This window comes from Dipodomys merriami, unplaced genomic scaffold, assembly GCF_024711535.1.
Source record: "Dipodomys merriami isolate MVZ:Mamm:240054 unplaced genomic scaffold, mDipMer1.0.p SCAF_92, whole genome shotgun sequence".
Taxonomy (NCBI): Eukaryota; Metazoa; Chordata; class Mammalia; order Rodentia; family Heteromyidae; genus Dipodomys; species Dipodomys merriami.
This window is the reverse complement of record NW_027206535.1, coordinates 2,973,824-2,988,792: the sequence shown is the minus strand read 5'-3', so window position 1 is coordinate 2,988,792 and position 14,969 is coordinate 2,973,824. Positions and strand designations below refer to the sequence as shown.

The following is a 14,969-nucleotide window of genomic DNA, read 5'->3' as shown; positions in this document are numbered from 1 at the left end:
CTGTAGATTCTTTTAGGAGGACACAATTCCATTCACAAGGTCTTTACCTTCATGACCTAACCATCTCCCAAAGATCTCACCCGCAAATGCCATCATAGTGGGGATTAGTTTGCAGCATTTGAACTCAACCTACAGCATTCAATATGTAGCAGAAAGAAAATGGAATGAATTTGACTTTGATAGTTAGGAATGATTATTTTCCCTGAGCTTCAAAAGGTTGTCCATCTAAGTGTCCAGTGCTTCTTGATCTGAGTCACCTCTTCTACCATTCTCCCAATCCTATCTGCTCCTTCCCCTTAGACCAAAGATATCTACTTCCTTTATCATATGTGCACAATGAATATTTGGGCTGTATTTATCCCTTGTTTCCTTTTCCTTCATACACCCCCTCCCTCTATCCCCTTCCCAAACTTGTTGCAGCTTCCTGATACTTATTTTGTTAAACTGTTAATTGTTTAAACGGTTTACCCCATTAATTTTTTCTTGCATACACTATAATTAGTCAACTAAATTGTTCATATAAGCATATATGCTCCATGAGGGTTTATATGGGAGGTTGTATTTAGTTTGTTTTTGTGCCAGTACTGGGGTTTGAGCTCAAAGCCTGAGAGTATTCCTTTCACTCAAGGCTGGAGCTCAAACACTTGATACAGAGATAAGAGTTAACCAGAGATAAGGGTCCTGTAGACTTTTCTGTCTGGACTGACTTTGAACCTGGATTCTCAGATCTCAGTCTTTTGAGTAGCTAGGATTACATGTGTGAGCCACTAGTGCCTGGCAAAAGAGGCTGTATTTTGATATACATGTGGGAGAAAAAAATATGCACCCTTTCTCTTTCTGGGTATAGCTTACTTTGCTCAATGTATTTCTCAGATCCATTTATTTTCCTGCAAATGACATAATTTTATTCTTCCTGACGGCTACATAAAATTCCATTGTGTATGAGTGTAACGTTTTAAAAAAATTTATTCATCTGTTGTTAGGTATCTAGGCTCTTTCCATAACATGGCTATTGTGAGCTGGGCTGAGATGAACATGGTATGTGGGTACCTTTGTTGTGATGCTAGAAATATTAACCAGAATGAGACCATAGATCATGACCCAGGTCCATCAAATAAGTGACAGCTGCACAACTTCTAGCTAAGAAGTAAACAGTAATTATGTTGCCGTACTATAATTATCCCATTATATGAACATGGTATTTTAGTTTTCAATTGTTCATGGTAAATCTACAAGCAAAACCTGAAAATTTAGAATGGTTCCTGATCCAAGTGTCAATACTTTACTCAAGAACATAAAAGCAAAAGTCTGACAGGAGGTGGGAGGAGGAAGGTGGGGCAGAAGGCTGGAGGGAGCGTGGGAGTACTCCCTTCTCCCACAGCTGAGGGGTATAGAGGGTGTGTCTAAAACAAAGGAAGGCTTAGATTTGGGATTGAGAGTTTATAAAGGTAGTCAAGGGAAGAGCTACAATAACTAGCAAGACGTAGGAGGAAGGTTAGGGAGAGGAGTTGAGGAACAGGACTGAGGAGATTTGACTCTAAATCTCGGTCTTTCCTGTGGGGATACAGTAGTAATGGCTAAGTGGTGGAAACCTACGCCCCATTATTAGATGCTAGCATTTGCAGAATAAGGGAAAGAAGTTATGAAAAGGATTTCACTAAGGAGAGGGCATGCAGGAGGGGCAGGGAATGCTGACATTTTATTATTAGCTCTTTTGTACTATTTAACTTAAAAGAAAAGCCCATCTGTGTGCATGCATTGGTTTGATGAAAAATTAAAAAAATATTTAAAAAATAGAAGTAGTAATAAAATATAAAAAGTAAGCTGGGGGCTGGGAAGGTAGCTCAGTGATAAAGTGCTTGCCTTGCATGCATGAGGCCCTGGGTTCGATTCCTCAGCACCACATAAGCAGAAAAAAAAAGCCGGAACTGGGGCTGTGGCTCAAGGGGTAGAGCACTAGCCTTGAGCTGAAGAGCTGAGGGACACTGCCCAGGCTCAGAGTTCAGGCCCCACAACTGACAAAAAAAAAAAAAGTAAGCTGGGTGCCAGTGGGTCATGCCCTATAATCCTAGCTACTCAGGAGAGATGAGGATAGAGGTTCAAACCCACCCGAAAGTAAGTGAGATTCTTATCTCCAATGAGCCACCAAAATAGCTGCAGGTAGAGCTGGCCCTGAGCGAAAAATGCTCACAGACAGTATTCAGGCCCTGAGTTCAAGCCTTAGGAGTGGAATGTGCGTGTGTGTATGCACATGCATGTATTCTCTTTCTCTTCCTTTTTCTCTCTTTCACACACAGTAAAATTATTTGAAAAAATTGAATATTTCTTATTTTTTAATATATGTGCTTTGGAATAGTTCAAATTTTCTATAATGAGGATAGATAGTTATTTTTGGTATCAGTACTGAGGCCTGAACTTGGTCTCTGTCCCTTAGCTTTTCTGATTAAGTACTTTACCACTTGAGCCACAGCTCGACTTCTGGCTTTTTGGTAACTAAAGATAAGAGTCGGGCTGGGAAGGTGGTTCACTGGTAGAGTTCTTGCCTTGCATGAGGCTCTGGGTCCAATTCTTCAGCATCACATAAACAGAAAAAGCCAGAAGTGGCACTGTGGCTCAAGTAGTAGAGCGCTAGCCTTGAGCTGAAGAGCTGAGGGACAGCACTCAGGCCCAGAATTCGAGACCCACAACTGACAAAAAAAAAAAAAGAAGATAAGAGTCTCATGGGTTTTATTGCCCAGGTGGTTTTGAACCTTGATCCTCAGATTTCAGCCTCCTGAGTAGTTAGGATTACAGGCATGAGCCACTGGCATCTTGCTTTTTAAAAAAATAATTAATAACAGAAAGGAAGAGGAGAACAAGAAAATTTGAAAACAACTCTTAGTTCTCAGACTATAAGCTGGGAGAAGATGAGACTTCTGTCTTGCCAATCCTTCTTTCTCTGGGGTTGGGACACAGCCTGGCCCTTAGGAGATGCTTTGTAAATTGGGTGCAGGGGAAGAGATTGGAGGAGAGGAGGTATGTAGGAGAAAGGAATAGAGGTGGCTCCACCTCATCTGGTTTGTCTGGAGTCCTGACTTCTGCCCTGCAGACTTCTCAGTAACTTTACTGCTCCAAACTGCTCAGAGATCTCTGGCTCCTCTGAGCTGGTCTCTCATTGAGGACTCTCCAGGATCTGTGCGGGTCCATAATGCTATTTGGAGAGGCCAGAGGATAAGGCAGAAGGTGATAGGATGAGTGTGGGGTGACCCATGGGCCCCTGGGGGTCATACAGGTCCTGGGCCCTGGGAGGGGCCAGGTCATAGCCTGCTCACTGTCTTGGGTGACAGGTGGAGGGACCATGCCAACAAGCAGGGAGGAGTTTACATGCTCTGCACCTTACTAATGGGATTAATCTATGAGAAAAATTCCACACACCTTGAGATTAAATCCTCTTTGTTTCAGGGCACTTCAGAGCAGATGTGATCCCAGTCACCAGGCCCCTGGGACTAGCCCATCCTTACCCAGCTGGGAGTTTACCAAACCATTTTCATTCTTCCTTGTTGCTGTAGTCCATTGCCTTTCCTTTTGCAGGCCTGAAGAACCAAGCCTGGGGGGTGGGGGGTGGGGGAAGGGGGGGTGGGGGGGAGGGGGGGCATCTTTGGCCCTAACCATAGTGTGACACCTAGCCTTGGTTATGATTGCTGTTTGTGTGATGGTGAGGATAGGTTATCATGTAGCTGGGTTAGAATGATCCCAACATTAATTCCTGTTAAACCCTTTAGTCTAATGCCAAAAAGTCAGTGATGTGTCCCTGGGGCTCCTTAGAGCAGTAGGGGTTGACTGGAGTATTCTTGAGCCTTCTCAATTTAGAAGAGGTGGGACTGGAGCTTTACAACGTCGGTGCGGGGTGGGGGGGGAGAAGGGGGGGAAGGAGAAGGATTGGGATTGGGGGGGAGGGAGGAGGCTGGGAAAGGATGTGAAGGGTAAACAAAGGAGGAGGCTGCAATGCTTGGTAAGAAATGTACGCATTATCCTGCCCATGTAGTTGTAACTCCTCTGTACAGTATGTTCACAAATAAAATAAAATTAAATTAAAAAAAAAAAAAAAAGAAGAGGTGGGACTAGAGGACCTGGCTGGAGAGCAATAGTGGAGACCATTGCCATGATGGGCCAGCAGGGGGCGATGGTATTAGCTTAGAGAAAGGTAGCAGGTAGAGGGGGACTGGTAAGGAGGGAAGTAGGTTTCTATGGCGGGTGGGCGATTCCAGAAAGAGGGTGATGAAGAGCTTGGTAGGAGCTGGAACACAAGCCAATAGAGCCAGGAAAGTGTCTGTCTTGCTGGCCTGGTCTGGCTGCTCCACTCCAGGGTTCTTCTGGGCATAGTAGGTTGAGTTTTCCCTTGCCTCCATCCATCCGTGATAACACCTAGTTTTGATGAAGATTATTATCTTCTATTGGATTCTTAGTTTTTTTTTTTGGGGGGGGTCTGGTCATGGGGCCTGAATTCTGGGCCTGGGTGCTGACCCTCAGCTCTTCAGCTCAAGGCTAGCACTCTACCACTTGAGCCACAGTGCCACTTCCGGCTTTTTTCTTTTTTGCTTATGTGGTGCTGAGTAATTGAACCCAAGCAAGCGCTCTACCACTGAGCCACCTTCCCAACCCTCTTAGTTTTTTTTTTTTTTTTTAAAGAAATCTCTTTTAATTTCTCCCTTGATGGAACCAAATCTTCCCTGAGACTCATTAATATTTTGGAACACGCTTTGTGTTCATGAGTTCTTTCTATATTTTCCATTTGTTTTGGGTGGAATTTGAAGCTGCAGAGACACTTGCAATATGTTTTGAGGCAAGTTCTGGAAAAGTTGAAAGTGGCCAGAGATGTTGTTTGTGGAATAATAGAACACAGATGTCAGAGACCTGTGAACAACAAACACCAGAAACTGTGCTAGCTACTCAGGAGGCTGAGATCTGAGGATCACAGTGTGAAGCCAGCCTGGAAAGATAAATCTTGAAACTTTTTTAAAATCTCCAGTTAACTAGCAAAATTCTTGAAGGGGAGTTGTGGTTCAAGTTGTAGAGCACCAGCCTTAAGTAAAAAAGCTAAAGCAAAAGAATTTATGGCCCTGAGATCAAGCCCCAGTATCAGCATAAAAGAAAAAAACCCCCACCAAAACCAAAACTCAGTGCCTTCACAGGTTATCAAATGAAACTAGAATGAATAAATATGACAAATATTTAATTTTTAATGGTAGACACAGCTCCTCTTTATTGAGTTTTACAAACTGTTTAGGTAATGTGGTATAAGAGGAACATTTAGCATAGTTTAACTGCTTTAATCTGAATACACTTGCTGCTCAAGTATATCCTACAATATAACTAACTTGAGAAAAGCTGAAGATTTCGAACAGTTCAAAGTTTGTTCAACTTTGCTCTTACATCCTAGATGATTGCTGTGTTAAAAAATCTTGAACTTCAACTGGATGCCAGTGGCTCATACCGGTAATTCTAGCTTTTGAGGAGACTAGGTTCTAAGAATTGCTGTTCAAAGCAGGAAAGTCTGTGAGACTCTTACCTCCAATTAACCACCCTAAAGTTGGAAGTGGAGCTGTGGCTCAAGTGCTCAAGCACTAGCCTTGAGCAAAAAGGCTCAGGCCTGGAGTTCAAGCCCTAGAGCTGGCCCCCACACACAAAATTCCTGAAACTCAGGTCTTTATAATAGCTTATTTCCATCTACAGAGTAAGTATAAATCACAAGGCTGGATTGCAAAACCTGTTAAACTGAACTTTTGTTGGCTTTCTTTAAAAATGTTGAGCAAGAGTCGATGATGAGGATCAATTACATTCTCCATCCAGCATTCATGCTTGGACTTGGTAGTTATATTTCATGCCCATGATGCCTGGCTTCCACCATGGTAGTAGCCATGGCTCATTGCTCCTTGGCAAGGTTTGATTGAAAATCATTGGAATTTGCCTGTAAAACTTGGTCATATCCACTGCTCTGGCCACCCTAGCTGCCTTCATATCCATCACTTGGTTGCTGACTGGCTGGGCCACCATACTAAACTGGTTTGACCAGCTCACAGCTCTCATTATTTGGCTACCATAAGCACCTGCTGTAGAATTCAAGAAGAGTTGTTCATATCCCTGTAGCATATTGGCTTTGTCTTTTTTATTTTTATTTTTTTGTTGCTGTGGGGTTTGAACTCCAACTCATGATGCGATCACTGAGCCCTTTTGCTCAAGGCTAGTGCTCTATCACTTTGAGCCACAGCTCCACTTCTGGTTTTCTAGTGGTTAATTGGAGATAAGAGTCTCATGGATTTTTCCTGCCTGGGCTGGCTTTGAACCATGATCCTCAGAGCTCAGTTCCCTAAGTAGGTAGGATTATAGGCACGAGCTACTAGTGTCCAGCCTGCCATAGCATCTTTATGACTGCAAACTTGATACCTGTTTCACTTTGCCACTAAGACCAAGGTCAGAGTATAATCTCACATAGTTGAGAGGTGAAAAAATATAAATGTCATTCTCAGTAGCTCTGAAGGTAATATCCAGATGTGTCTACAGTATCCCAATGGGCTCTAGAAAGTAGAGCCATTATCTCCATATCTATGATTGGGCATTCCTAAAAACAACACTTGAGGTCTCTTTCCAATCTATCTGACCCATCTCTACAGTCATGGTGATAGGCATGCTAATCATAGCCTTGATAGTCTCCCCCATAAGCACTACACCTCATCCTCTCAAAGCCAGCTCCTCTACCATACTCTTATGCTCTCTGCCAGCCCCAGCTCTGTCATGGAGACCTGGCTGATTCATGGCCACAAGCTTTCATGGGAGATCATAATGAGTTCTACCTTCAGCTCATCTGACCTGAACAATTTCAATTTACCTGTGCCCTATTCTTTCCTTGTACTTTTTAAGAGCCTGTCCAGCTATTTCCTGTATGGCAAACTGCACAAAGGTCTCCCTTGCATTCTTCCCCTGGTAGTCTACTGGTGATATTCTCCCATTTGTCATGATTTCCAGCCCTGAGAGTAACTGCCCAATTTCTCCCTTGCTACAACCAAAGGGGAGTCCTCTCAGCCATAGAAAGCCAGCCTTGGCTGTGTCAGAACTATTTGGACCAGTATGTTCCCACACCTAATCCCTTTCAAGGCTGTTTGACTCGAACACTTAAACATATCTGCTTCTCATAGTCTCCACCCCCACCTCCCAGGACCCATTTAACTTCAGCTTTCTGATTCAAGTTCCACAAGAGTTCAAAATGGTTTTGAATTTTGTAGTCAGGGAAAAATTGCTGCATGTCATTGGTGAACAGGAAGAGGGCAACCTCTAAACCCTCACCACGAATCCCTCTCTACCTTCAGTGCCCAACATCCCTTTCTCTTTGAGAGTGCTGACATCCAGCACAGTACACATCTGGCTTGGGTGTGGCTGAGTAGAAATGCCTGGGCTGATGATTTTTTATTTTTTTAAATGTTATTGTCAAGGTGATGCACAGAGGGGTTACAGTTACATAAGTAAGGTAATGAGTGCATTTCTTTTTGAACAGTGTTACCCCTCTCCCCGAGGCTTATGATTTTTGAGATAAATTCTCACTTCCAGCCCAAATATGTGTCTGGCCTACTACTTGCCTATTTTGGATGTCATAACAAGTAGTAACACAGTGTTCAAATCTCCACTGAGAAGGGGGTCCTGTGAATTTTTTTGTCGGGCTAGCCTCGAATCAAGATCCTCTCAATCTCAGTCCTCAAGTGACTATGATTACAGGGGTGAGCCAGAGGAACACAGCCTGAAAGCTGAACCTTTTTTTTTTTTAAATTAAGTTTCTAACTCAATTAGAATTTATTTTTCAGATATTATGTGATACAAAAAATCTAATTTTTCTCTCTATGGATAACGAATTGTCCCAGCACCACCCTTTGCTAGACTGTCTTTCCCCAGTGATTTGCAAGGTCTGCTCCCACTGGCACTATTGCTCTATGTTCTACCTCTCCACCAACCACATTGCCATTTAAGTGTGGTTTCATTTCTGCCATCTGTGTTTTCTCTCTTTACACAACATGCCTTCTATCTGGTAGGGCAAATAACATTATTTTGCTCATCTTGTTCAAATGAACTAGACTTTTTCATATGTATTTCAGAACTGGTGTGTTTTGTTAGATTGATGCCTAAGTATTATAATTTTTTGTTCTGTAACCAATGGCATGAATATTTTCTCCTAACTATTGCAAATATATAAGGATTCAACGGACTTTGTTTTTGCTAGTACTGCAGCTTGAGATCAGGAACTGGGTGATGCCCCTTAGCTTTTTTGCTTAAGGCTGGCGCTCTACCACTTGAGCCAAACTTCTACTTCTGGCTTTTTTTGGGGGGGTCCGGTCGTGGGGCCTGAACTCTGGGCCTGGGCACTGTCCCTCAGCTCTTCAGCTCAAGGCTAGCACTCTACCACTTGAGCCACAGCACCACTTCCGGCTTTTTTCTTTTTGCTTATGTGGTGCTGAGGAATCGAACCCAGGGTGTCAGGCATGCAAGGCAAGCGCTCTACCACTGAGCCAACTTCCCAGCCCCACTTCTGGCTTTTTTTGATGGTTAACTGGAGATAGGAAGCTCATAGATTTTGCTGCCTGGACTGACTTCAGACTTTGATCTTCATATCTCAGTCTTCTGAGTAGCTAGTATTGCAGACTTGAACCATCTACAGTCAGCAAAAACCAACTTTTATATGCAGCTAAAACCTTGAGGGTGCTACAGGTGTATCTACAGAGTGAAGGAGGCAGATCATAGAACTGCCTTAGCTCCTTAGGGAGACTTGGCATTGGCTGGAGAAATCCAAGTCCTTGAGGCTACTTTAGCTGGGAATGACAAAGTAGCTGCATGCTGGTGGCTCACTTCTGTACTTCTAGCTCCTCAGGAGCTCTGAGGATCTTGATTCAAAGTCAGCCTGGGCAGAAAAGTCCATGAGAATCTTATCTTCAATTGACTAGCAAAAATCTAGAAGTGGAGTGTGGCTCAAGGGGTAGAGAGTCAGCCGTGAGTGAATAAGCAAGAGAGAGTTTGAGGCTGTGAGTTCAGCCTCAGTGCTTACACACATACAGAGGATGAAACAGTAATATGACAGGAAGAAACTTTTTGAAAAGGGATCTGAATTTGAAAGCTGGAGAGGTTTGTATGATAAGACAGAGGGTCTCCAGGGAGAGGAAAAGTCTGGTAAAAAATTCTGGGAAGGATTATGCATGAATTATATATGAATCCTTAGATTGAGTCCTTTAAGGAAATTGTAGGTACTTCCATAGTCAGATTTGTGCCTCTTCAGACTGTGGCTACGTGCAAATCTATCCATGCTGCTGGGGTGAGGAGAAGGGAAGGGCCCCGGTATTAATAGGATTAGCTCTGGCACTAAGTAGCTTAGCGGTAATTGCTGGCTGAATGATCACATCCGTATGGACTCTTGGATGGGTGCCCAAGTGCTGGTATAAAGTGTACTTAGTAGATGTGGCTGGATAGACTTTGCATGGAACATGGAGAAGTCTCTTCCTTTTCAGAATCCTTTGCCCACTCCTCCCCCATGAAGTTGTAAAGTACATTTCTTTTTTTTTTTTTTTTTTTGTCGGTCATGGGGCTTGAACTCTGGGCCTGGGAGCTGTCCCTCAGCTCTTCAGCTCAAGGCGAGCGCTCTACCACTTGAGCTACAGCGCCACTTCCGGTTTTCTGGTGGTTTATTGGAGATAGGAGTCTCATGGTCTCTCCTGCCCGGGCTGGCTTTGAACCGCGATCCTCAGATCTCAGCCTCCTGAGTAGCTAGGATTACAGGTGTGAGCCACCAGCGCCTGGCTAAAGTACATTTCTAACATAGTGTCATGTATCATTGTTGCAATGGGTCATCCTGTGTTTTTCTTTCAGCATTTTGTTATTCTCCTTCCCCTCTCCAAATTAGATAAATGTATATACAAAATGCAGGGTACCAAAATCAAATGCAGAGACAACAGGGGATATACTATAGGGGGAAGAACATACAAAAACACCTTTAAGCTGGCTTGGTTCATCTCTCCTTTTGCTGGTGTAGAATGACCCACATCCCTCCCTCTCTATCTTCAAGGATCTAGGATGAGTGCTCCTGGCTCCTTTCCTCTACATTCTTGAGACCTTCTGTAGTAAGAAGCCTGAACCAGTCTGGAGAAGAAGTCAAGAGGGTAGAGATAACTTTTGGAAAATTCCCTAGTTTGCAGAGGGAAAGCAGAGTCCCTTCCATAATAAGTTGCCAGTTGAGTAGAATCAGTCCTTACTCTTGATGGAAAAGAGGTCTGGCCTTCAGAAGGGCTGTAGTTTGAGGAAGAAAGTCTGAGTATATGTTCTGAAGACAAGAGATCTAGGACATCATTCTAGACAGCAGAGCTCTGAGATAGGGCAGTGTAGGGCGGGGCATGGGGGTAAAGTTCCTGGAATGGGTAGAATTTAGGATGAGGTGACTTGAGAAGGCCTGAGTGGGAGGCTGGGTGTGGGGAAGGAGAGGCTGGGACAAGGCATACAGTAGCAGATTGTGCCACAATGGACTTAGGCTGTAAGATCATATAACATGCCCTGCTTCCATGCCAACACCTCCACTGCTAATTTCACAGGAGCAAGCTCTTAAAAGAGCAGGGCCAAGCCTATGGCAAGATAAGGATAGCTAAAGTTCTGGGTTTGAGATCTGGTTGTGAAAGGCAAGGCTGCTGATTCCCAGGACTGGAAAGCATTGTAACAAATGTTTAGACCTGGCAGGGGTCTCCGTGGATTCCTCCTGTGCTGCAAAGCTGGGGAGATGGAGCAGCTCCCCGAACCTCTGGCCTCTCTCCTCTCTTCAGGACCTCGGTCAGCTCTTCTCCGGAACTGTGGTGACTTTCCCAGGGCCTTGCTCTTCAGCAAGCTGCCAGTTAATCACCATCGAGTATCAGCAAAGTAGTATTTAAATTTTAATTGATTCAGTAGAAAGTCACTTTGATCTTGCTGTGGTGGGGGCCGAAGGGTGAAGGACAGATCCTGTGTTGGCAGCTGGTGATGCAGCCAAGCATAAAGGAGGGAGAGATAGATAGATAGATAGATAGATAGATAGATAGATAGATAGATAGATAGATAGATAGAGAGAGAGAGAGAGAGACAGAGACAGAGACAGAGACAGAGACAGAGACAGAGAGAGACAGAGAGAGACAGAGACAGAGAGAGACAGAGAGAGACAGAGAGAGACAGAGAGACAGAGACAGAGAGACAGAGACAGAGACAGAGACAGAAACAGAGTCGCACACACACAGATCTTTCTTAGATACATGAAGCCCAAGTTAACCAGGGAAGATGGAGGGTGGAAGAGAGTTCTGGGCATGAGGCATGTGTGGAGAAAGCTGCTGCTGAGGAGGGAAGGAAGGTGGCTGGTGCTGGAGGACCTGGAAGTTGACCAGAGGAGAAGGGAGGCCTGAGACAGAAGCCAAGCGCTGAGCCCTCTGTGCCTTGAACAGCATAGGGTTTGTACTCGAACTGAAGCATTGCAAAGAGAGTGTCTTCGAGTGACAATTAGTTCTGCTTCGCCTGGGACATTCTGGTTTCAGCACAGAAAGTCGTGTCTGGGAAATCCTTTAATCTCAAACAAATCTGGATGGACTTGATTGAGCAGAGTGAGATTTTTAAAAAGGTCATTGTGAGAGAAGAAGGTATAATAAGATTGAAAAGGGGAAGAGCAGATGAGGCAAAACATTTAGGTTGAAGGAGCGAAGTAATACAAAGAAAATAATAAAACAGCTAATATTTTCTGAAGGTTTGCTCTGTGTTAGCCATTCTTTTTTTTTTTTTTTTTTTGCCAGTCATGGGGCCTGAACTCTGGGTCTGGGCGCTGTCCCTCAGCTCTTCAGCTCAAGGCTAGCACTCTACCACTTGAGCCACAGCGCCACTTCCGGCTTTTTCTGTTTATGTGGTGCTGAGGAATCGAACCCAGGGCCTCATGCTTGCAAGGCATGCACTCTACTGCTGAGCCATCTTCCCAGCCCATGTGTTAGCCATTCTTTACATTCATTGTGCTATTTAATCTTGAAATTTTACACTAAATACAACATTCATCTTCCACAATGAAAAGTGAAGCAATTTGCCCAAGGTCAAATGTCTTATGAGTGTCAGAGCAGGACTTGAATCTGAAAAATCTGACTTTAATCCTTGGCAACACACGGTGAGGGGGCAGTGTCTGTTGGATGAAAAGACTTGTCTTAGCTTTCCATCACTATGATAAAGTACTTGAAGCAAACAATTTATAATTTACTTTGGCTCATCATTTCAGAGATGGTCAGTTGGCCCCTCACTGGGGGCCTGTGTCAAGGCAATGTGGTTTAGTGGGGGCACACTGAAGAGGAAAATGCTCCTTTTTTTTTTTTTTTAGCAGCAGGGAGCAATGAGGAGGGGAGAGGAAGAGGAGGGACCTAATTCTCCTCCAACTTCTTCCTACTAGCCCCCACCTCTTAAAGATTCCTCTACTTCTCAGTAATGTCATAGGGTAGAGAACCAAGTCTTTAACATATGGGCCTTTTGGGGGGACATGTCACATCCAAACTATAGGGAGAAGAGTGATAGAAAGTCTCTAGAGGAAGTGGAGGGACTCCATATAACTTTCCCATCTCTGCAAACAGTGCAAACTCTGATCTATAGCCTCAGCTAACTCTTAATGGGGACCCCCCAAGCTGAGTCGGGGGCAGAGGGGCTGCACTGACCTGGGTGGAGGGGGGGTAACTTAAAATCTGCGCAGTATGTGTGAGATTTCCTGCCTTCTTCCACTTTCCAAGAATATTGCCAGCCAGAGCTATTCACCTTTGACAGGAGATAGAGATTGAAGGACTCTAGTTTCAAGAGCATCCTGGTGACTCAGCTCAGCCACATCTCCCTGCAAGAAAGACCAGTGGCTGATGAAATTTTACCCTTTTAGGTAGTTTCCCAGTAACTTTTTATTCATTTTTAATTTTTGTTGGTTGTGGGGCCTTTAGCTACAGCACCACTTCTGGCCTTTTCTGCTTATGTGGTACTGAGGAATCGAACCTAGGGCCTCATGTATGTGAGGTAAGCACTCTACCACTGAGCCATCTTCCCAGCCCCTGCCAGTAATTTTTAGTGTTTCATTCTTTTTTTTGTTTTTTGTTTTTGTTTTTTGTAGAGTGGAGGCAGTTTTGGAGCTTGAACTCAGTGGTAACCACCTGAGACACCGCCTCAATCCTTTTTTGTTTAGTGGTATTTTCAGATAAGGTCTTGTACTTTTTATCTGGGCTGGCCTTAGACCAAGAGCTTCCTACCAGCACCTCCCACATAGACAGGATGACAGGTGCATGCCACCACACCCAGCCCTTTAGTGCCTCATTCTTAAAAGGATCAGATAGCTTAGGACTATCAGAGGTTTAAGTAATGTGTATAAATGAATGACTAAGAACTCACCCGAGAAGTAGACACAAAGAACTTGGAAAAAGTCGAGTTCATGAAGGTAACAAAAGAAAACAAAATATATCTTCAGAGACTTAGAACATATTAAATCTAGCCAAGTGCTGGTGGCTCATGCCTATAATCCTAGCTACTCAGGAAGCTGAGATCTGAGGATCACAGTTTGAAGTCAGCCAGGGCAGGAAAGTCTGTGAGACTCTCATCCCCAATAAACTACTCAAAAAAGGCCAGTAGTGGTACTGCGGCTCAAGAGCTGTGGCTAGAGCACTAGCCTTAAGCAGAAGAGGCTCAGGGTCAGCACGTAGGCCCGAAGTTCAAGGCTCAGGACTGGCAAAACAAACAAACAAAAAACATATTAAATCTGTAAAAAAGAAGATTAAGCAGGAATATTTCAAAAAAGATAAAAAATCTTGAAAACTGCAAAACAGACTTGCTTTTGAGTTTCCCTCTCCTAGTTTGCAGAAGTAAGCAATCAATATAAGTGTTAGATAATAAAGTGGAATAGAAAGTAGAGTCAGAAAAACTCTACTCTGCTCCTCTCAGATTGCCATGTACAAGGGCTCCAAATAACATGAGGGCTCACATTGGCCAGTAAACTATGCTTTTTCTATCTTTTTACTCATTTGTACTGGAATATTTATTTAGTCTTTTTTTGCTAGTACTGGGGTTTGTACTCTGGTTCTCTAATTCTGGAGCTACACCTCCAGTTCTTAATTTTTTTTTTTTTTTGCCAGTCCAGGCACTGAACTCAATGTCTGGTCACTGTTCCTGAGCTTTTTTGATCAAGGCTAGCACTCTACCATTTGAGCCACAGCTCCATTTCTGCTTCTTGATGGTTAGTTGGAGATAAGACTTTTCTGCCCAGGCTGGCTTTGAAGCATAATCCTCAGATCTCAGCCTCCTGAGTAGCTAGGATTACAGGTAAGAGCCACCAGCGCCTAACTTTTTTTGTGTGTGTGACATACCCATGTCATAGAACATTATTGGGCCCCAGACTCTCCTCACACCCCATTTTGACCATTGCCTCTCTCCTTCCAAAAGAGAAGCATTTGTATTCATTCTAAAACTGTAGATTGTTTTTAAGTTTATATAAATAAAATCATATGACGTACATTTCTTTGTGTCTAGCTTCTTTCCAAACATGGCTTGTAAAGTTAATTCATATTATATGTAGCTATAGTTTGTCTATTTGGTCATTCTGTCTACACATCTGTGCACACATCCTCCATCCTGGATGAAGTACTTCTGCAGGGCAGGCCCTGGGCCAAGAAAGCAACACAACAGAGACTGAGAATTTCTGCAGAGTGCTAGAAACTGTCTTCTGGATGAGTAGGATTTGTGTGCAAATTCCAGCCTTGCATATACTAGGGATGGTCTTTTGGGAAATCTATCTAAATGCTCAGTTCCAAATCTGTAAGATGGATTATTTACATGGGATTTTCTTGAGGATTATGTGAGACAATGCATTCAAAGCTCTTAGAATACCACTTGACATGGCGGTAACTTATGACTCATAGAAACTTTTTTTTTTACATTATTGACAGTGAATGAAA

General features: G+C 43.6%; 1 pseudogene; it reads right to left on the bottom strand.

Annotated features, from left to right (window-relative positions):
- Window positions 1-6,402: 6,402 nt before the first annotated feature.
- LOC138821517 (heterogeneous nuclear ribonucleoprotein H-like) lies at window positions 6,403-7,395 on the bottom strand (annotated as a pseudogene).
- Window positions 7,396-14,969: the final 7,574 nt, after the last annotated feature.